Source organism: Python bivittatus, unplaced genomic scaffold (genome assembly GCF_059951505.1).
Source record: "Python bivittatus isolate LINGU-HERP-01145 unplaced genomic scaffold, Pbiv_v1 ctg000220_np1212, whole genome shotgun sequence".
Lineage (NCBI taxonomy): Eukaryota > Metazoa > Chordata > Lepidosauria > Squamata > Pythonidae > Python > Python bivittatus.
In genome coordinates, this window is record NW_028277048.1 from 2645649 (window position 1) to 2670100 (window position 24452).

Here is a 24452-nt window from a genome sequence, read left to right on the forward strand (position 1 = left end):
GCTAAAACAGCATTCTCATAACTGACTCTAAACCCATGCCACCATATGTGTACAGGCATACTCTTCTGTCCAGTGTTTTCCAGTGGGTAGAAAAGAAGCGGAGGAACTGCAGCTGCAAGACTGAGCTAAATTAATTTAGGATTCAGTGCTCTATGGCCATTGCCACAATGTGCTAGGAATTCTGGGAATCATAGTGCCAACATATCTAGAAATCACTAAGATGGAAATAACTGCACTACAGAGTAGTCACCTCTGTTCTAATTCTCTTGTAAAACTGAATTTGGAATTTGGGATCCCCAAGGACTGAAGACAAGGCTGATAAATACTTTAGAACAGCTGGACACATAATTCTGATGCCCAGGCAAGGTGAAGTCAGTTCCTTCTGCTGGGATTGGAAGGAGCCAACAGCAGCAGGGCTCATTCTGGATTCAGGACACAGAAGGGTCATCTGGCACGAGGCCATCATGCTTGGGTCCCCTGTACTGATTTTCTGAGCTGGCTGTGATACATGCTGAAGAACCATAGCAATATTATCTCTTTGTGTCTCGCACAACCCCATGAGATTTGTATACTAATGGAGCAATTGGGAGAAAGATTAAGACCTTCAGAGGTAATGCTTATCCATTCCCATCTACTGGGATAAAGAAACACTGGTATTTACTATTATTACTGCGTTATATTTTTATCTGGATTCTGATCCTATAGAATTAGGAAAGCTGTTCTATAGAAACTCTCAATACTCTTGCCCCACCCCCTACCTCTTTTTCTACCAAACTGTCTTGTTCTGGCAAGATGAAAGAGATCTTTTACTAAAAGAAAGCACTGTTTTTTCTTTGCTGCTAAAATCCCTTTGCCCATCTTTCTCAGGGCACATAAAGAACAAGAAAAGACAAAAATGCCTGTGTTGGCCCAGTGCCGACTCCTCCACAGCCAAAGGAAGCTGCTGGCGCTTTGCATCTACCCAACCATTCTGGTTGGGACAGTGATGATTTGGAGGCCTCTGATTGGCAAGGGGACAGAAAAAAAGGAGGAGGGGGATGTACGCTCTCTAGACAATACTGGCAACATTCCCTGCCCAGTAACTTCTCCAAACCTACAGAAAGACTTCCTGGTCCCCAACCCAGTCAGGGATTCTGGAGCAAGTGCTGGTCTGGGCCAGAAAATGGCAAACTGGCAATAATACCATGGCAACTGCAAGACATGGCAAAGAGGCAGTGGCAAAAAGGAAAAAAAAAAGGAGATTGATTCCAGGAGAGAAAGTTAAAGCAGGTAAAGGCAAGTAAAAAGAAAAAAGAAAGGCCAGATACATTTCTGCACTAAGAAAACTAAACTGGATGTTCAGAATTTTTTTCCCAAAGAATTTCAGTTTCATATGGCAGCTGGTGAGAGAGAGAGAGAGAGAAAGATGGAGAGAGAGAGAAGTAAGTAAGTACTGGAAAGATACTACATACAGAGCAATGAATGTTCGTATTGATTAGTCTCTTAAAATGATGCACTTATTCAGTAGGCATATAAGAGAAAAATCATTGTATTTTAGTGCAAATATATTTAACTAGGACTTCTTAAGCCTATATGCATATAGAAAGAAACAACGGTATTCTGAAAATAGCACTTAATTTTTAATTGCTGTATCCACAATTCAGAAAATGTGAACAAAACCATTTATCATGGGATGCACAAATGGGATTAAATAAACTTAAGGGTGGAAAAATGAGAAACCAAGGATAATTGGATTTAACAGACTCACCCATCCCTGAACCCCATCCCTTCAACTCGGGTGAAGCACACAGTAAACTACAGTAAAAGCTGCAAATACATATAGCATCTAGACTTATAAAAGAGGGGCAATGAAATGTTTGTGCACATATGTGTGGGTGTAAGACTGAAAAAAAATTAGTGGAATTAAATTTGGGGGAAATTACGAAGTGCTGTAATCCTGGGCCCGCTGTTGCTAACAGCTACAGTACTGTACTAGAGAAAAGGTGTGTATTACAGTATGCTCTCCTGCCACTAGATGGCATCACTCCCTGTCGGGAAAGTCTCATAATGGAACCATGAACCCAGAGAAGAGCCAAACCAGTGTTTTAAAAATGGCTTTGGATGGTGCCTTGAATATAATCAAACTGGATCAAATCCTTGGTCACTGTATATGGCCACAGCAGAGGATAAGGAAGGGGGACTCTATTATGCCTAACAAGGGATTGGATAGCTTTTATTAGTTCAGCTGTAATTTCCAACACTGTTGCACTAATCTCTTTAGTAGCCAATTGGTTGATTGATCCAAATAAAATATTACACTGACTGTTATTCAGTCCAAATATAGTAACCTCCTTTGCTCCATTTTTCTTAATCAAAAATTATGAATCTGAACTAAAACTGCGCCAGAACCTGAGGCTCAGAAATAATAGATCAAGTGAGGCAGAAATTGACAATAATACTAGACTGGGGCAGAAGGGGAAAAATGTTCTCCAGAATTTGAGACAAGTAGCATGAGGGAAAAATAGAAGAAGCAGCCTCTCCTGGATTGCATCTCTAGTTCTAGGAATGTTACAACATTTGGGAAAATAATTATGAATAAATAATAATGAAACAGTAATAATAAATAACTTGGATAAGAATTATTGGTAAGTAAGATCTAGTGATGACAGCAGAAGATATAAGAGAAACAGGAATCAATCCTCCATTACATGTTCCTATGAGATCTAAAATTGCCATAAAGAAGATGCAGGAAGAAAAAAAACGTAACCTATTGTATGGGTGGTGCAAAAGGTACTTTCATACTGAAACCTAGTGTTCTTTGCTGTCTAATTGTAGCTGGACAGTTAATCGCAAAAGAAGAAAAAGGTGTTTGTCTCTTTAAGAGAAGACTTGGCACTGCCCTGGTGCCCGTTGGCAGCCAGGTTTTACGAGCAGCCTGTGCTTGCTGCAGCCATTTGACGAAGGCGAAGGAGACAGAAATAGGAGTGAGATGGGAACATACTGCCAACCGTGCGCTCCCCTAAAATGGCGGCATAGCAACAGGATGGAAAGACCCCCAGCATCCTAAGAACCCCTCCCCCCCGCAATTTGGTAATAAAAATCAGAAGAGTCCGCTCAATGGGTATACAAACTGAAAGGCACACCACTAGATGTAAAAACCAAAATCCATTCAACGGAGAAGTAGATAAAAGGAAAGAACAAATAGTTCAATCTATTGGCAAACTGTCAACCCTACCCTCAAAAGATATTAGGGTAGAGAGGCTATGTAATGTCTCTCAGCCACTGTTTCTGTTTTGGGAGGGGTGTCTCAAAGTCTATTTCTGCATTTTTCAGGGAGACATAGCCAATTACTTCTTCCTTGTACAAATATCAGTCTGGCAACTACCAGCTTGGAAGAAGCTGATGACTGCCAGCATGCTCAGAAAAGGTTTCACACATGATTCTAAAACTGGAATTTCCTGTGTTTATAGACTAATCAAAGAACTACACTAAGCTGAAGATGAATTCCAAAGGCTCCCTACTTTCTGACCAGCAGTGATTTTTAAACTTTCTACTTGCAGGAAACCCTTTTTACAATGTCAAGAAACCTTATCACATTGCAGAGGATATGAGGGCACATTCTAGAGCACACACTTGGTTAGGTACTGCCATCTCTGTGGTCCCATCTTTGACCTGCATGAAGCAAGATCACGTTCTAGAATGCATAGTTGTACTTGAGAAGAAACAACAGAATTACAGAAGCAGCAGGCATTTTTGCAAATGCCTTAGAGCCTTGTCTGAATTGTGGAAACAGGTCATTACAAAAGCTTTTCGGGTTCGGATCATGGTTGCTCATCCACACAGTCACTTTTAATGCTATTTATTCACAGTGGTCCATATAAGTGGGGTGGGGTAGATCTGCAGATTGGACACATCTGGCACAGAATCTAGAGATGGAGACCTGAAGGTCAGAGGTTAACAGATTTGCCACCAAAAAACAACTGTTTTTCAGAAGAATAACAAAGAGAGTGCATGCTTGTCAACTGAAAGTTTAATAGCAAAACAGATTCAGGAAATATTCATCATGCATTTTATAAGTTCCTATTAGAATATAAGAATTTTCACATCTTCCAATATTTGGAAGGAATGTTTGATCCTAATTGTACCATGAACCTCATAAACACAATGTAAATCTGTTGTAGCAACATCAGAAAACCACAATAGTTTGATCATTTTCAATTTGTAAAATAATGTTGCTCCTACAAATTATTCTTCCAGTCTGTCTTAAACCTCCCAAACCTTCATTCTTTAAATACATATTCCTGTAACCATGTCAAAGTTAGTGCTCCTTGAATAGTTCAATTTTTATCCACTGGCAGGTTTGTTTATTAATTACAAAATTATTTGCTTCGTTTTTCTGCAATCTGCTACTCTCCAAAGGCATTGGATCACACGTCCTATCATCCTCAGGTTTTATCCCTGAGATTTGGAGATGATGAAAGTTACAGTCCAGCACCTCTGAAGGTTACTGAAAAGTGACTCAGACCTTGGGTCCAAGTTCCTCTAACGTGAAATACAGAAGCAGTAGACTGAACACAGCATCTGATCATGGCAGGAAGGCAAGCTGAGTCTAAGAGATACAGGAATACAGTATCAGAAAAGGAAGAGGAATAATGTTGTTTATCAATACAGTTTAGCTAAGTGCTGTACATAAAGCTAAGATAAAACAACAATACTGTAACACACTACAGTCAATTATAACAACACAATATAAAGGACCCTCTAAACTGAAAGATCTATAATATATTATAATACTCACATCTATATGTTCAAGTTACAAGTGATCTAAGAATGGGTCAGAAAGCCTGCCACCCACTTGCCATGCTGCTCTGTCTCCAGTAGTGGGCATTATATAAGAACAATTCCGGGACCATTTATTTGTTCTGCGTATTTCAAATGTTCATAGACTTTTAGAAATACTTCAGTCTGTACCTGTGTATTGTGAATTATCCTGATAAATAGGTAAGACTGGGCTAAATTTCCCCAAATTAATTGAAAATCCCCAATTGTTATTCTCCTAGTAATCACAACATACTAAAGCATGTTGAGTCATTGAAGTTTAAGGATGTACTATGGGAAATATTTCCTCTCTTTTGGGCACTACTTGCTACCTGCTATTCTGGCCACCAAGTATCCCCCCGCCACCACCCCTGCACAAGTTTTCCCTTCATAGGGTGAGTAGGGTAATTGGTTTTCATTCATGTTCTTTATCTACTACTGGAAATCCCCTCCCCACTGCCCCCCATCACCCATTTAACTTTATTCAATTGTCATCTTAGTTCATTTTTTCCCAGCATGGTACCTAAATTGCACTGAGCATTTTTCCCAAATGGATTCCACCCTCTTCAAGGTGAAATGTGATTTTCAGGCGGGGGCGTGTCTGCAGGATGCAAGGTAATCTGTAACTCCTCTTCAAACCTCTACCAGAGCCGCTGTGTCACCACGGCATGACTGACACTGTATCTCCCAGCAACTATTCGAGGCTGGACTCCATATTGTAACAAGGCCTCACGGATGGTGCAGGGAATGTTATTCTGCCTGGACAAAGCAGGAGATCCTCTCCTACCCCAACTGGGCCTCTTACAGCATCAAGGCTGCCAACTATCCTGGGCTTGGACAGCACCTCCTTCTTTGTCTCTCAGCTTTAATAAAAGTTATTTTAAAATGTGGTTTCTCTCAGAAAATGAATCAATCAATAAACAGAAATGTGAGCTCTCGGCTTTGGACTGGAGGGGGGTAGGTGAGGGAGGAAAGGGGAAAATCAAGGAAGGGTGTGAAGGAAAGGTTTTGAAAATGCAGGAAACCCATTTCTCTAATGTCTCCTGCGTCCTCTCCCGCATGCAAGCAAGCAAGCAAGCAAGCAAGAAGAGGGGGAAAAGACAGGGAACGAAACTACAAAGAAAGAAAAGGAATTAACACAAAGAAAAGAGAGAAGTGGCCCTTTAATACAGAGAGAGAGAGAGAGAGAGAGAGAGAGAGAGAGCTGAGCTTTCCTAAAATACTCACAAGCGCTCCGCTTGGGCCTGTTCCAGTCCCCTGCATCTGTTTGGCAGGAGCCCAGCGGGGTTAAGGTTACCCTGAGCACAGGAGGGGCCTATTCCTGCAGAGAGCTCTGAAAACTGGCTCTTGGCAGGGAGGGAAGCAGGAGAGGGAGTCTTACCCGCACACTGAATGCTGCTGGGGGATACAATTTACTTTGTGCTGAGACAGGGAGGGGAGAGGCAAGACCCAGCATTAGGAGGTAGCTTTGTCTCTCTCTCTCTCTCTTTCACACACACGCACACACACACACACACATTCTTCCTGGCTGTTCTCTCTCAGTTTCCTCCTCTTCCGCTACCTGGACAAATTTCCAATCAGATCAAGCTGTGGGCACGTACTCTAGTGTGAGAAGGAACAATATTTCTTAGCGCTCCTAAGCACTTGCATTTTGAAACCGGCCCAGCATTGCAGACTTTTGCTCATGCATGAGGATATGCCGCACAAAGTCTGGAAGAGCTTTACCAGATATAGGTGTCAAACTTAGATTCATCCCATATCCTTGTCCACACAAGGACTCTGTGACCATTTCCTGACTGGTCCCTCAACACATTTGCAAAACTTGCAAATAGGGGATGCAATATTAGGGCAGTCCTCAGAAAAGGCAGAGCTCCTGTACCTTTAAGAGGACAGAATATGGAATTTCAAAAGAACCAGCTTATTTTCTCTTCTCCCTTTATGATATGCTCCTCACATCCTCCCCTCCGCTCTTCTTCAGAACCCTAAATGTTTCAGGAATCCTGCCCTCCTCCCTCCCTCCCTCCTTCTTTCTATTCATATGGCCGCTCAACTCACTCACAGTGACTCCAGGCGGCTTACAGAAATAACGTAAGACTTTACAGGATGCATGCTGCATTTACTTCCTTTAGCAAGGAGCCCGAAACAGCTATTTCAGAAAGCTGCACACACTCACAGCATGCAACAGCCCGTTGTACATCTGCCCCACCAGATGAAGGAGACCAGCGAATGGGAGGGGGAAATGGAAGAGCAGGGAGGCTCAATGCAAAGGCCCAGGAGGCCTGGGTAGGCTGTAAGGTCCTTTGTCTGCTTTGGCAAGGTTATCTTAGGTAGTCTCAAAATCATGCCTGACCTTCTGTTCCACACTGAAGACATTTTAAAGAGTTAGCCCAGTTTGAGAGAGAGAGAGAGAAAACCCAGCCCAGCGCAGCGCAGCGCAGCCCAGCCCAGCCCAGCCCAGCCCAGCCCAGCCCAGCCAGCTGTCCCATGCCACCCTCACAGCATTTAAACTTTCCCAACAGTGACCTACTTTCTGCTGTAATAATAGAGCAGGAGGACGCCAACAGGGCCCTGACTGTCCTGTGACAACAGACAATAACCCTCCATGCTGATCAGGCAGCCGTGGCTGGGATTCCAATGAGCTCACAGCTGTATCGTGTAAGGGGATGCAACCCTGGACACCCAGGTGCCAAAAGCCAATATGTCCACACACTTAAAGGACTAGGAATACCAAGACCCAGAAGTGAGAATTTCTGGCAAAGAATACATGGCACTTTTCCCAGCAACCTGGTGGGCAGTTTCACAGCGTATCTTGTCAATTACTGTACTAGAATTCGCAATTGGGGAGGTCACTGGATGTCAGATGTGTTTGCTGCCAAGCGGCCTCTGCTTGCCTGCTGACCTCTTGGTTTATTGAGAAGCTCTAGGAGATGAAGCAGCAGAAGAGACTCATAAAACAGTAGGGGCAAAACCAAAAGAGCAAGCATGACCAATCACAGGTACAAGCCCACGTTTGGACCAAAGGGTAGCAAAGCATCGGTACTTCTCTGCACTTCTTTTCTTTTTTTTAGTAATTTTTATTAAAGATTTTCACAGAAGTAAAAGATATACATGAAATGATATGAAGTAAGAGTAAGGTAAAGAAAAAAAAGAAGAGATAAGAAAAGTGTGAGAAGGAGTACAAATAGAAAAGATATATAAAGAAGCAACTTCTGATCTTCTTTACAGTAGTTAGAAACATTATTTCTCCCCCCTCTTTAAGGTTACATCATAATTCCCTTCTTCCCACATTCAACCCTTTTTAACCAGCAAATCCATAAATCACCAGTTCATTCCCCCCCCCCCATTTTCAGCAAAAAGTCCATAAGAGGTTTCCAGTCTTTAATAAAAGTACTTGTTATCTTATCCCTGATCGAACAGGTCAAATTTGCCATTTCCGCAAATTCCATCATCTTCACAATCCATTCCTCCATAGTGGGTATTTCAGTATTTTTCCATGTTTGTGCAGGTACTTCTCTGCATTTCTTGTGTTGATGGCATGCCATTCCATGGTCTTGATCAAGATGACTTGCAAAACTTCCCTTTAGGCCACTGAATCTTTTTTGCAAAGCATTTTGCAGACAAAATTGCTTATTCCAAATTAGCATTAGATGACTCCTGGACAGTCTGATGAAATGACTCGGCAATACACGGAGGCATTATGACAGATTCTTTTGATGTGGTGGACTCCAAGGATGTAAACAAGAACCTTGGTAGCATAAGCTTGCCCACCTATAGCTGGAGCCCTGCCCCTTCTGGCTTGAACTGCAAGAAAGGGAACTAGAAGCTGGATTAGGGGTGATGTAAATGGATTGGGGGATACCAGCTGTCTTCAGCAGGGGGATGGTATCCCCATTCCTAAAGAGGCCATTCGTCAGTTCAACAGTACTGGAAAACTTCCCTATCTCCAATCTTCTGTGTGTCTCGGGGGGGGGGGGGGAGTTTTGGAGAATGTGATTTGGGCTTGGTTGGAAGAAGCAGATTATCTGGATCCTTATCAGTCAGATTTAAGTCAGGCCATGAGACAGAAACTGGCCATGTCAGATCATGGGACAGAAACTGCATTGATTTCTATTGAAAATAATGTGTACCACATGACCTCAGTGGAAGGCTACCCTTTTGGCCCCGTTAGACAAGCCAGTCACCTTTGGTACCATAAAGGCAATTTTACCATGATTCTGTTCCTTCCTAAATTGGCAGTTCCAGTTGATAATGATGGAAGACGAGTATCTAAGTTCTTGGTCTTTCCTGTAGAATATATATTCATACCCAAAGTGAAAGGTTAGAGTTACAAATTGTGACTTTCCTGTGGCTGCCCTAATCTTATGGAGTAAGGATTCCTTATTCCTGATTCAGGAGGGAAGTTGCCCCTCCCCTCCATCTAATACGATATACCATCTGTATGAATGCTGGGATAGGTCATCTGTCAGTCCAATGTAAGGTATCATCAACATGCTATGATATATAAGTATACATCTCCGTCCTGGGCTGAACAGGGGATGCAGTGAATGTCCTGACCCATTGTCTGGAAGCAATTAGGGCCTAGATGGGATGAAGCAGACTCAAGATGAATCCTTGCAATATGGAGTGATTGTTTATCCAAAAGACATCTGGTTCTTGGAGCTCCAAATTTATTTCTGAATGGAGTTGTATATTCACTAAGGAGCAGGTTTGCAATCTGGGTGTTCTTCTGGATTTGTGGCTCCTACTGAACAGCAGATGGAGGTTGTGGCTAAGAGGACCTTGCAGGATGTCCTGGTGACAGTCAGTGATACCCTTGTTACATTGTGCTTGGATTATTGCAACTTACTGGACTGGATTTGCCTTTGAAAACTATTCTGAACCTGAAATTTGGTGTAGAATGCAGCAGCCTGTTGGTTGGTTCAGCAGAATGACACCTCTTCTTCCACTGCTACATTGGTTACCTATCTGGGTACAATTCTTTGGGGACTGTTTGCTCCAGGTAGAATGTGCCCACGTTAAACATTTGCGTGCTATATATTCATACCCAAAGTTACGAATGCTGTATATTCGTACCCAAAGTGAAAGGTTAGAGTTACAAATTGTGACTTTCCTGTGGCTGCCCTAACCTTATGGAGTAGTCTGATTCCTTATTCCTGATTCAGGAGGGAAGTAACAACATTTTATGATTTTTCAGTCTTGATTTTGTTTATGTGAGCTGCCCTAGGACTGAGCAGTCCAGAATTGTTTTTAAAATGTATGTATGCATGTACGTATATATATTGAGGGTAGTCACTCAGGAATCCTAAATGGCAGCATGCTAAGTCACTTAGCATCCCATCTGATCTGACCTAGTCTTACCTCTCCTTTACAGCTTCTCATTTGTAGAAACAGAATTCAGAGCTTTCCCTTTCCACCTCTATTTCTAATTCTTAAGTTCAAGCCCTCCGTCCTCTTTGAGAATTTGCAACAACACTTGTAAGGCCAAATATTTTCAATGTGGATTCCTGTCTTGTACAACCAGAAGGAAACCCATTCTAGTATCTTGGGCTTCTCTATTTCATACAAGGCACTAAAATTTCCTCTGATGATCTTCCCTCCTGCCTTGCGAGAGTGAAGATTTGGAAAACAGAATCCAAGCCATTTGCAATCAGGTGCCAACATCCCAGAGTCTATAAGCATCTGTCTGTATGACTTGAACCCAAATTTGAAATAAAGGTCCAACATCAATATATGCAGTAAATGCAATTTTCCTTTTTTTTTTTTCCTGTTTTCTTGAAGCGTTCCTGATGCCTCAATGCATTTGCCTTTGACAACTCCATTAACCACAGACTGTAAAATGTAAAACAGGCCCCAATTCCCTGCCAGTGGCTGCAATCCTATGCATGCTAATTTGGGAATAAAACATATTAAATACACAGTCTATCAGCTCAGGCTATACGTGCATTCAATCAGGCTACATGGCATGACCACACATTGCACATAAACATAACTAATGAACCCATCTTTAACTATTTTTAAAACTACGTGGCACAACTTATACTCCAAAAATGGTAGAGAATGAAGATATTTAATCCTTTTCCTGCCATTTTCTTTCTCCTTGGGTTTTCAAATATGTGTTTTCCATTCCTGTAATCTCACAGAGGGAATAGTTTTTGTGGGTTATTTAAAGTAGAGAAATGATGGGCAGAGAGAAATGTTAAATACCCACTCTGTTCCATCTCTGCTCCCAAGTGCCTTTTCCCAAAGTGTTTTTCCAATTCTAAAGCAGTTGTCAGGATCCCATTATATAAATTTGTTGTAATGTAATGAGTAGTTTGTTCCTAGGTAAGGTAAGAAAAGGAGTCATTCTCTTGCCCATAACTGAAAGATTAGATTGTCTGGGATTCGGAGGAATTGTGTTTTTATATTTAATTAGGGTGAGGATGGGGGTCTGTACTGGGGAAAAAAAGAGTCTAAAATTCAAGAAAAATGCACTTACATTCTCCTTTCTCAGCCCAAATTACCTACATGACCTTCCTGAACTAGAGTGTGCCTGCAACAGAGTTTGGGGTTGGACCTCTTCTACCTGGAGCAGCAGTTATACTGAGTCTCCATTAGCTAAGGCCCAGAAGGGTGATTTGTGTTCTCTTAAAGTTAATGAGACTTCCAGATTCTTGGAAGAGGGGCAGATGGGGGCACCATAGCATCAGAATAAGAGACAACTTTAGACACTGCCAAAACAGAAAAGCAGGAATTTTATGAATAGTAAAATAAACATCTCTGAGTAGCTCCACTGGGAAATTCACATGATAAAGAGGCAATTTTATAGAGTAAGGAGATGTGACTCTGAGGACCCAAGCAGAAAACACAACCTACAATTCCTTCAACTTAGGGATCGCAAGCTGTGGGCCATGATCTCCCATGTGGGTCATGAGCTGCTTGAGGGGGCACAGTTTTGTTTTGTTTTTTTAAAATCATATATTGCCTCAGGCACAATAATCAAATTCAGACTTTTGTGTACTGCTAAACTTACAAATTGGTTTTCCATCTGTTTCTTTTCTGAACAGAGGCACAAGGGTTCTATGGTCCACCAAAAATATTGTATTCTTTACATTATTATTTATATCATAGAATGTTATTTTGTTCAGCTTCTCTTGGAAATATTCGGTTTCCAGCATCTCTCTGCAGGTATGGCATGTAGTAGTCTTGCGTGTTAGTGAAGTCTAGTAGTTTTATCCATTATTTTAGGTTTCTAGTTTTTCAAGGATTGTATTGGGTGATAACAGAAAAGCTAGAGATGACCAATCAATCAGTAGCACTGAAGAGCTGATAAAAGTTTGCAACATCTTATTTGTGTGAATCAAGCTTTTCTACAGTTGCTGCTATAAAGAGCAAGTAATTGATAAAAAACAGTACAACACACACACACACATATTTCTTGCCCAACCCTAGCCCCAAGGAAACAATTACTTTTATTCATGGAGGGATCACACAAATTCATGTCTCAGTTTGGGGGGAATCACAGTATTGCTAAGTTTGCACAAACCCTGCCTTAGAAGATTGAAAGTACAGTGTAGAATTCTTGCCTCCAGAGATCCCAAGCTTGATAGGGAATCACACTGATTTACTAGCTGCATTCATACAACAAGATAAGCCAAAACTATGTACACCACATTATAGTTTAGCTGTGTTGTGTGAACCCACATGGTGTTCTGTGAATTCTGGCCTATTGTTTACAATATTATGAGAATGAGGCAATTGGCTGGGTTTATATCTCAAAATAAGTCTTTGTGATATAAAGATTAAGTTGTTGGACTAGCACCAGGAAGACAAGATCATGTCCACCCTCAGTCATGGAAGCTGACTGGGTGACTCTGAGCAGTTGCTCTCTCCCCACACAAGGTTGTTGCTGTGGGGAAAAAATGAGAGGAGGGAGCAATTCGTAAGTCTCCTTGAGCGCCTGAACACAAGGCAGGATATAAATCTAATAAATAAGCAAGCAAGCAAGCTATTAGCAATGCTTTTCAACCATTTCATGCCAAATGGTTTGGTGGGAGTGAAGATCATATTGAGTGGGACTATGATGCAGAATGAATTTGGTCACATCATATGATTAGGGATGACATTTTCTACTTCTTTTTCCAGTGATTTGTGAGTCATGTATCTTTTACGTCACGTATTCCCACTTCAAATTAATGCCAAATTGTATTACCAATGTTCAGTAATCTTTCTGTTGAATTTTGAGGAGGTCTCTGGTTCCTGCTGAAAAAGTTTGTGGGTCACATGCAGCCCTAAGTCTGCTGGTTACCCACTCCTGTTCTAAGCTACAAAGTGGTTTGTTTGTGTTTGTGCAATTTGTGGATCTCGTTCACAAATCATGCTTTACAGTACTGTATATGGATTCAGTATGTGGTTTATTCAGCAAACATTGTTGAGACCATAGTTTACCAAGAATGCCTGAGTCTACTAATTTCACAGCAATTTCCTCAGATCACCTCTGCTGCCCCAATTCATTAAAATAAATTGCCAGAAATAAATTTGCTAGTTGGTTTAGGGATTAAGCAGGAATTACTTCCTCCCTACTTTAGGAAATGTATGAAGATGGGCAATTGTAAGTTCATTTTCTGTTTTTTGTTTATAGTAAATATGCCCTGTACACTCACAACAGTACAGGGCTCATCTCAGAGTGTACCTCTCTTTTGTAATACTTCATGGGATCATAGGTGATCACACAATGTCATGTATGAAATTTTTGGGGGTGCCAAAAAAAAAAAAAAGGTGGAAATGAAAAACCCAGATTTGTTCCCTAGAAGATCTATAGTGAAATCCTTTTTTATTGCTATGCATGGCAAAAAGTCATGCAGACATGATTTTTGGCGTTGCCAATTCCTTCAGTATGTGTAAGCTCAACTGGAGAAGGAAAAGGGGATCCATATCTATAGTGGTCAATCAGAAGGAAGGAACTTTATACAGAAGGAAGTCAAGATTTCTTGGTTTAATTCACTTTTGTCCTTAACACAGTATAGATTTAGATCCCCTTATTACATAAATTAGAAATTTCATATCTCTAAACTGAGTGTCCTCACAGAGTTCCCTCTCATATTTCAAAGATACTATCTTTTTTATGATTGTGTACTTGTAACAGCAAAACACAGTATAATCTGAAGAGTCCCTTTGGTTTAAACTGTGTTCCCTTTGGCCTCTAGAGTGTATCATCTCATTCTGTTTTTATCTTCTTTTTTGGAAGATGGTAGGGAAAAAGAAACAAATATTCATTGCATTATTGCATCATGTCTACGGAATGCAATGAACATTGCCACAGGATGTTACAGAAATCAATGGTTAATTTTTTTCATGTCCAATAAATTCATGGTAAGTAATGATTCATTATGACGAACAATTAATGAATTTTAGTTAGTATCCATACATCTCTAACTTTGGGAAGATGGACACGAAAGTAGATTGTTTACGGTATCTACTATGCTTCTAGAGAACACACTATTGGGTTTCAAGGGCAAATTATCTAATACAATAACATTTCTTGAGCACTGATACTCTACAAAATAGTGGAGACAGATGGATCTAGTCTATATAGAAGTTGACCTTAAGAAGTGTTTATAATGGGGGGGAAGGGACTTTGACTAGTGTAATTTAAAAAATCACAACAAGTATGGAAGTCCATGGAAGAGTGTGAACAAACAGTTCTGTATGCTTCTGAATGATGAATTGAATATATTATTGTAAATGCATCAGGTTACAAAATATGGAGTCAAGGGAGAGTAGGGGAAAGGAAAGTGTATCTGCAAAAGAAGAGAAAAAGAAAAACTTTGGATTAAATAAGAGAAGAGGAAGAAGATGACTGGAACATAGAAATACAGATCTGTATATGTAAAAAAAAAAATGAAGGTTGAATACCATATACAAAGCTTTGGGGAATCAGACAGATAAAAGAACAAGAGAAATATGGTAAAAATGGAAGAAAAAATTATTTGAGCAACAGTCTGTAGACATTATAAAGGATGAGTAGAACATGGGCCAGAGCCTTGGAAAGGATAACCTGGAGATGTTGTATAGATTCTCACCAGAAGTTACTCATGACAGCTTTTGAAATCATCTACCTTAGGAGACCACTCCAAAGTTGTTTTCCTTGATGAAAGCAATAGTGCTAACATTGTTCTGAAAACTGGACCTGTCACTGCCCACATGCCTGAACTAGGGGAATCTGAGCATATGATCTAAAAGCTTTTTATATTTCTCATTCCCACAAATTTGTCCAGTCTTTGTTGACGTTAGTAATCCTTATAGTAAAACAGTGCTCTCATGGGTCATCTCTAGGTTACCTTAATTTCAACTTGCTTAGGCCTGTCAGAAGTTTATTTTCTTTAAGATGCTTTCTAGCCCTGGTATGATATGGACAGCACTGTCTCTTTAATTCCATATGAAGGAGTTAAAAAGTGTGAGATGGGATCCTATTCCCACACCCAACATAGGCAGCTGCCTGAAATTCCCCACCAAGATGTTGTCCGGGTGACAAAACACTGTGGATACAAAATGTTCTGCCAAAACATTTCCCTACTAATTCAATTATGTGGGAAGAAACTTCCCAGATTCCTTTTGCTCCCCTCATATCCTAAGTGACATCACCGGGACTTGTATATCTTACGGAGTTTGTGCTGTTTTCAGTATTGCTGCTTTTCTCTTTATTTGGAGCAGGTGGATGAAAAAAACAGTTCTATAAAATGCAGGGTGGGTGAAGATAAAGCTGCAGAGTAGAAGGGCAAGCAATCCAAAAGGCTGTATGAAAAACAGAACTGGGAATGTTGTGTATGTACATCTAAAAACAGGCTGAGTCATCTTATGAGTCACAAAATATAGACTCTACAACAGGGGTGGGCAACCTGCAGCCATAGAACTATAGGAAACCCTCAGGCCTGCTTTTTGCAGACCCCAGAATCCCCTCCAATGTATGAATGTATGGTGATCTTGCCAAAGGACGGAAAAACTGCAGAAGAATCCAACGTTTCTTCTTTTTTAAAGAAACCATGTGTTGTAGCCCTTAAGCCTAGATGTATAGTTGGTGACATCTTAGAAGCTGAGCAAGTTACTTAACATTTAGTAGAGTTTCAGTGTCCTGCATACTGTGGTTCCTCTGCTACTTTCATAGTTGGTTTACACCTATGAATAACAGATGCAGAATAATATTGTATAAAAGAAGGATCTTTGCTTGATTTGCACAGCTTATAAAAAAGGCTGTAGAATTCAGGTTTCTTCTCATAAAATAGAGGTAACCTACAAAGGAAAAATAGTCTCTAGTGTGTAACATTACTACAACCCAGAGAATTACAGAATTCTCATCAATGTAGCCAATACCATCTTGGCTCTTAATATGCCATATACAGTAATCTATATTGGGAAGAAAATTTTAAAAAATGGAGATGGCTGCATTCACACATTACACTAACCCAAACTATGATTGTTGAACATGCCACAAAGAAGGCAGTAACACTGTTGATGAGCTTGTAACTTCAACTTATGATTTTTCCATTTTTTTTGCTAGTACTAATGCAGAGAAGGCAAAGCAAAACAACAGTCTAGGAATAAGCAAAGAAAGATGACTTAAGCCATGGTCATGATTTATAAATGAACAGCAAACCATGGTGTTACTTTAGTATCTGTTGACAGAAAATAAATCATGATCTCTTCCATTGGATTCTTCTCAAATGATGCTAAGCTTGAAGTAAACTTTCTCTCTAAAGGACACCATCTATTGCTGCCAAGCCCTTTCCAGAAATCTTTTAAATTATTATTTTATTTAAATTCTATCCAAATTCAGAACTGCAGGTCCATTTTTTCCTTTGGTTGTTTCTGCACAAATATTATTTCAATTTTTTAAAATTTTTGTAAATACCCTTTATTTCATATACAAAGTAAAATTAAAATGCTCATTTAGTAGTGTTGCTGCTAGTCAGTAAACTACAACCAAACAGCTTTAATAGCTGAGTGAAAATGGCTTCAAATGTGAAATCCAGTGAAGAGTCTATATACATACACAAATCTTGCTTTCAGCATATCTAGTACAGAAATAGGATTTTGTAAAACATTACAAAAAATAGGATTTTATATATGGCTGTCCACTGATGTCAGCACAGTTAACATTAATGATTACCCATGCACAGAAGCAGCTTAACCTCACAGAGTTGTTGTGGAGAAAAATAGGAGGAGTGAATGTAAGCCTCTCTGAATTCCTGAAGAAAAGGCTAAATATAAATCTACTAAATAAGTTAAGGAAATATATGTGCTGTATTAAAATTATCCCAGTTATTCAATTACAGTTGATTCAGAATACTATATATTTTTAAAAAACAAAATGGCAAGTTCTAATAGTAAGTCTCTAATCTGAAAACGCCAATGAAGTTTCCTGTTTTTTCCCCAACCCCCAAGCAATGGAGAGAATTGGAAAGATACATTCCCTTCAGTGTTTGCCTTAACCATATTTCTGTGACTAGAGAAGTGACAGAACTGATGGATGAAACAGATCCACTGAAAGAGTGGATGAACAAAGGTGCACATCATCTATCTAGCTAGTCTATCTGTGCTAGCAAACATTTTCAAGGTATGAACAGAGCTCCAGCACTCACTAGACAATCAGCACATGTTTTCATAGTTGCATATGATCTACCTTTTTCTTCCTTTCTCGTCATTCAGAAGGATGCAGGAGAACGGATGGTGCTTAACCTCACAACCACCCATGTCTGAACATAAGAAGAGCCCTTGCTGGATCACATGAATGTCCACTAAGTCCCGCATCCTGTTTCCAATAGTGCTAGCCAGATGCTTCCGGGAAGCCGATATCCAGGACATGAAATCAACAGCTCACCTTGGCCCTCCCCCCAACACTTGTCCCCAGTATTTGGTATTCAGAGTTCTGTCAGCACTGAATACTGAGTTCCATTTAGCTATCATAATATTATGATAGCTAAAAATTAGTGATAATATCATAGTATTAATGATATAGTATGACCCCAACATTAATAACTGTAATAATAAAAAAAAGGACAGAAATCTGGGAAATTATGTTATAGGCAAAACAATTTTAAAAATGTTGGCCATATTTTTGGTCTAAAGTCTTCTTCTCTGCCCCCCCTTTTTTTTCTTTTAATCTAATTCAAATGTTGACAAGCAATACATACTGTTGCAGCAAACAGATATAGATTTCTCTTTCCAGTGTTGTATGATAATTCTTCTAGGCAGTCCCTATGCCCCTCCAAATCTACAATTTTTTTATTCACAGTATTAGTGTTACAGTCAGGATCATATGTATCTTTAACATACAATAATCAATCCAGACATTATAGGAAGAGAGATGTGTTAGGTAGCTAAAATGTATATTTATGTGCATAAATATGTAATGTATATTTGTATGACTCTGGAATATTGAGCTTTGAATGTCCTGCCTTCTAAAATCAGTGGAGGATTGGTTTAAATAACATTAAATTAGTTTTTTTATTCTCTTAAAATGAGGTTAATACAACAACAAAAATTGATTCGTGTGTATTGGACACACAATGATTTTTGATTGATGTAAGATTTAAATTGGGATGAGGTGGGTTAAAATGGTTTTTTAACACATTACAATTGTTAATTGATAAGGTAGTTGTAACCTGTCTCACATCTGCATAACCAACCTACCTTCATCGCCTGCCTTATCCCAATTTCAAACCTACATTGGTCAAGCCACTCTGTGCATTTGATATACAGGTAGTCCATGAATTATGACCACAATTGGGACCAGAACTTCTGTTGCTAAGGGATAAGATTGTTAAGTGAGTCACGCCTGATTTTATTACTTTTTTTGCTGAGTGAATCCCACTTCCCCCATTGACTTTGCTTGTCAGAAGCTCCCTGGGAAGGTTGCAAATGGTGATCACCTGACCTCGGGATGCTGCAACTGTCATAAATACAAACTGCTTGCTAAGAACTTGAATTTTGATCAGGTGACCTGTGATGGTAGTATGTGCGAGGACCAGTCATAAGTCACTTTTTTCAGCACCATTGTAACTTTGGTCATTAAGCAAATGGTCATAAGTGAAGGACTAGTGAGCTACAGCTCACAAAAGCTTATGCCTTTCAATAAAATTTGTTTGCCAGAAAAGCTGCTACCAGATTCCTTCTGATTTTAATCAATCCAGAGTGATATTAAAAATCATGCAAACCATTTCGGTTAACATTCCATTTCCTGAGCTGTTGCATCTCCAGCAGCAAGGGAATTGCAACCAATCCTTATTAAACATTCTGTGAGATGCAATAACATTAAATTAGTTTTCTGTTCTATTATTTAAACCAACCCTGCACTGATTTAGAAGGCAGGGCTTTCAAAACTCATTATTACAGAATCACAATATATATTTCCTCAACTCAAAAAAAAAATACTGAATTAAGTAAGTACAGTAAAAAGGACAAAAGGTGGAAGAAGAGGCATCTGTTGATTCTCTGAGCAATACAGCCTTTCCAGACAAGATTTTAGGCTTAAAGGATGGCTTGTGTAACAGTTGCACAGCAACCTAAGTTTTCAGAAAGGAAGACAAGAGTGGGGGGAAACACCCATAAGCACTTCAAGTACCTGGTATCTTGTGGGGGGGCCCTCCCCAGCTACATCCTGAAGGAATTGCTGCTCTGATGTTCTGGGAAATCAGCCAAGGAGATTGGATTATTTTTATAAGCCCATAAAAGCACTTGGGATTCAGATGAAGGGGGCCCTGTGTATAAGGAGTACAGGCATGAAATACACATGGGGGAAGTTGGGTGGAGATCTGGGGAACAGTGGAGCCCTAGTAGCTGCCATCCAACTTTCCCAGAACATCTTGAGGAAGGTACCTGATTTCTTTTTCTACCATACTTGAAAAGTTACTCTTCTGGGAATCATTTTACTGTATTGTAACTGTATTATTCCTGATTTCTCCTTTCTTTCAAATTCAGCAGCATCTCACTCCCTTCCTTGCTGAATTCACCATTAGTAATTCCTGTCTGCTGTTTTGCTTTTCTATATATATGAACATAGGCTGCTCCTGAGTTCCACAAGAATTCAAAACGGTGTGTGCATATGCCTGTGTGTGAATGGAATTCATACTGGGATCATATTAGATGCCACACTTTTGCACTCTTCAGCCTAGCAAACTAGACGCTAGGAGGAACATGGATTCTTCTGCGATAGCTCTTTGTAAGTGCACAACTGAATGAAAGCATGTACGAAAGAAGGCAAAGACGGTTCAGCTCTTGAACGTCCATGGCAGGCGTGTGATGTGAGTTGGGAGCTCCCAGATAACAGCCCTTGGCATAGCTAATAGGAGGGTGGCAGACTCAAATTGTTGTTTGCTCTTAATTAAGTAAGCAAGAACAGCTCTGCCACCTCCCCTGACATCCTAAGGCAATAATTTCAGGGGCACAGTTTTCTCCCTCCCTTTTCTGCTTGATCTCTGCAAAGTTATGCTTAGTTCCTTAGCTGGGTTGTGCCCTTGAACTCAGAGCTGGGGTACAAAATAACAAAGGCCTATCCCAAATTATCCATCCCATATTGGACCACTATAGATTAATCCCAGCTCAGAAAATTAAGACCTAGCCAGACAAGGCCTAGTAAACTACCATTAGCAGATAGTTGCACAGTGGAAAGTTGTTTAAAATAGAAAAAGGAATAGAAAAAGATAAGGTAGCAGAACAAAGCAGAGAGGAGAAGCTGCCAAACAGATCATCCTCTAAGAGAAAATACACCATAGCACAGAACCATGAACCCGAGGAAGTGAATGTCTGGATGGGCACAGAGATACGCAGAAATAAGACCACCGGCAGGAAACGTGTGTCCCAAGCTGCATTGATCTCTGATCTGCTTGCAGGACAGATTAAATGTTTAACAGAACCCTGTATCCCCGATTTCTCATTATATGAGATCTACAGAGGGATATCCTCTTACTGAGACCATCTATGCCCCAGGCCAGAGCAGGTGACTTGGGGAGGTTTCCCTTTACTATACAACTCTTGACCAGGTTCCCCAAAGGGTAAGTCTGAACAACTTTTGAACATGCTGTAAGAACTTTCTGTTTGGGCTTAACTTGGAACCCAAGAGTTTAAGGCTCTTTCACATGTAGCACTGGCTCTGTGTTCCCACGATATCATTCTTCTTGGCTTACTTTTCTCTGGATCAGTCTGTTTTTTCATTTATTTGGAGGGCTGGTCATTTACCTGTCATTTAGGCCAGTTGCCTTCCCTGGCTCCTGAATCTGGAGCTATCAATTTCAGAGCTACCCTACCAAAGAACCCAAACTTAATTCTTCTAATCCATTTCTCATCAGTGTCATGGTCCATACAAAAACTGCCAGACTTGATTTCCCCAGCTAATTGAATCAATATACACCAATCTCTTGCCTCACCTGCCCTCCTAGCCAAAGTGCTCAGGTAAGCTCCGCTCCCCTCCCCTCCCCTCCCCTCCCAACACAAAGAAAGGCCCTGCACTGCAACATATAATCATGGTTGCAGACTTGGGAGAAATGCCTAGCTACAAAACAAGGGTTATGCCATCATCAGTACTTTCAACAGGAACATATATGCAGGAAGATTGACATCCTGACAGGCAGTTTTTCCCTCACAATAAGAGCTCAGGTTTGGTTTGGTTTGGTTTTGATTTTGTGAAAGAGGCAGCTAAGCTCACACAATAGGGAGTGAAAACACAGGAGGGGGTGTAACAGGTAATTTTCCCCCTTTCTGCGTGGAGTTGGGATGATGAAATTTTGTTACGCCAGGAGCTGCTGCAGTTAACGAAGCAAAGCACTTTCTGAATGATGATTTCTGCTGGGGGGGAAGTGATTGACTCATGGCATATCTGCCTGTTTTCAGCTTTCCAAGATCCACAGGAGGAAAGAATGTCACACAACCAGTTTCAAAATGCTTTGAAAGAGGGGGGAAGTAGAAGCAGTTTCTCGTGGAAGTGCCCTAAGACAGGAAAAGGTGGGGAGGTTTCAAATGCATTTTAATTCTGTTTTACTGTGATTATACTATTCTTATCTGGAGTCTTCAGGATATGGCATGCTACACCTCTAAACATACATGAGGATAGATTTCCTTGCACTGTATCATGTTAAAACTTCATACGGAAGAGGAGATGCTTCAGTGCCTCTCCATGTTAAAAACTACTGGCATAAGGGATAGATTTCTTGATTTCTCCAAGAAATACTAAGTTTCGGGTTTTTATCTGCGGAGTGTTCAATCATACATTTCTGCAGTGTGGAATGATAAGCTTTTCTTCATCATTTGGATTGTATAAAATGGATTTGGGATGATGACTATACCTGTCAGCGGGCATGACCACTGTCAGCTTTTGGGACATATAACATTGGTATAAAATGAAGATTTGTACTGATAGAAATGTAAAGAAGGGAAGACAAGCAGATCTTCTAGGCACCTTTTGACCTGCAGAATATCCCGTCCGCCGGCCAATGTAATGACTTCAGAGCGATCCCAATTCTAACCTTGAATTTCTTCAGTTTTCCCTTGCTCGTATTGCTCAACAAAAAGCCTTTTTTTTAAAAAAATGCACAGGCTAGCATTACAGCCATTCTTCTACCACAGGGAATCTTCTTCAATGCTTCTGCAGTTCTTGGATATCTCTCCACAGCCCCTGCCTTGCAGTTCCTATGTTCTGCTTTAAGGTTTTATTTCTATCTCAAACCAGGGCAAATACTGTAACATCTGCCTCTGCATTCACAATCTCTCCGTCCCTCCCCACATAAAAGATTAGTGCATGCATGGAACTTCCAGTGTCCAGGTGTCTGGGCATTTTTATAGCTGATCTTCTTCGTTTTCCCCCCACCATTCAGAAATGCTCTTGAATAAAAGTTTACTACTAGGCCACATGGTTAAAGCATTTAAAGTCAAAGGGATTGTAGAGAACCAGAGAAAGACAAACACATAGTGCATGAGGATATCACACACTATGATTATTTATTTATTAGCCATACCTTGGACACGTTTCCCAGCCAAACACTCCAGGCCTTTCAGGCTTTGCCTCAGGTTGAGAAACCTAGCCAGAAACCTTGAACAGGTAAGATTAGTGGAACTTCTTGGGGTTATGTGCGCAGCAGTGGGGCAACCTAACTGCATCCGTATAAGCCCATCTGCTTATATGAGGCTCACCCCAAAATCGTTTCATGAATAAGGTTGTGGAATGGAGGGATCTCCATACTGTCAGAATGGAAGGGCAGAGGCAACAAATGCTAGTTTGTTTCTTCCTAGTAAGTTGTAATAAGTACAGTGGCTTGTTCATACAATATGATTTAGCATACAGATTATTAGTGATTAATTCCTCAGCTTATGCCTGGGTGCGCTATTTACCTTACATTTTGTTAACTGCACCTTTTTTGTGGCCATTCTAATTAGAGAGGAAGACGACAGCTCTAGAGTGGAACAAACCTAGAAGACTGAGCAGAATTTGCTAACAAACTGATCATCTTTCTGGCCTGATGATCCAATTCTTGCTATTTTTTCAAACTCCAACCCTGAACAAACCCCTCCATATATTTCTACTCATATAAATAAATAACATCTCCCCCGACAGTGGCTTTGCTTTTCCTGTTGTCGGGGTGAACGGGACGAGATGTGGAGATTTACGAGGAGATGTAGTTTGGGGAATGGTTGTAATTTTAACCCACAATTGCAGACTTTAGGACTGGAAGCAATTTTCTTATTAGAATCCCTAGGCTCACCCATCATTTTTCATCTCCCATTTCCCTTCTCCCCATTTCCCTGCTGTGTCCCATTCTTCTCCCCACCCCTTACATTGAACTCAAACCCAAGGATACTAGCAAGATATTGAGAAACCCTTTCTGTGTCCTCCCCACCCTTGTCACCAGAGACGGCCTGGCCCTGTTGTTCCTTCAGCCTTTCTCTAACAGAAGAGTCTGCATTTCTGTCCTGTTCCTAAAAGGGAGCGTCTGTTTGCTTAGAAGCAAGTTCAGAAGATCTCAGCCCTGCAATCACTAACCTGCCCTTACCAGCAGGGAAAGAGGCAGCTGCATTGACACTGCCACGGTCCTGCTGTGGCCTCCACGGATAATTACAGAGATACTGTTGCTAGTTTCACCAAAGGGCAAATTTCACCCACAGATGACTTTTCACCTATGGCTGGGCTGAAAGTGTATCACAGAAACATCAAAACAGAGATGGATCCATGTTTTAAAAAATACAGTGGTCCAGTTCAAGACAGCACATGTGACTAAATAACAAAGTAATAAGCTTTAAAGATTCCGTTCAGAGAATTTTCTTTATGTTACCGTTCGACTGTTCCACTGTCATCTCTACAGGCCAAAATCCCAGTTTCCCCCAGGAAGACCACCATCTTGCAAAAGACTGCTTGCATTTCCTACCAAATTCCATACTTAAGCTTTGCCTTCCCGCTCTTAGCAAGGAAATTATTGCCCTAACATTATGATACAGAGCTCCTATTTGCAGCAGTGAAACATCACCCCATGTTTTCTGGCTGTTATTTCAAAAATTAAAAAGAAATAAAATGATTACTGGACTGGCTGAGCTCATCAGATGAATGTATCTGCCCTCATGTTCCACTGAAACTTGCTGTTTAGGTGGGCTAAAAACTGCATGACAGAAACAATCTGTGAAATTATCAACCTCTT

The 24452-nt window shown here is 40.5% G+C and overlaps 1 protein-coding gene across 8 annotated transcripts in view; it reads right to left on the reverse strand.

The window, feature by feature from the left end:
- The window catches only part of NFIX (nuclear factor I X), a 241737-nt gene that overhangs the window by 59920 nt on the left and 157365 nt on the right, over positions 1-24452 (reverse strand). The window lies entirely within an intron of this gene.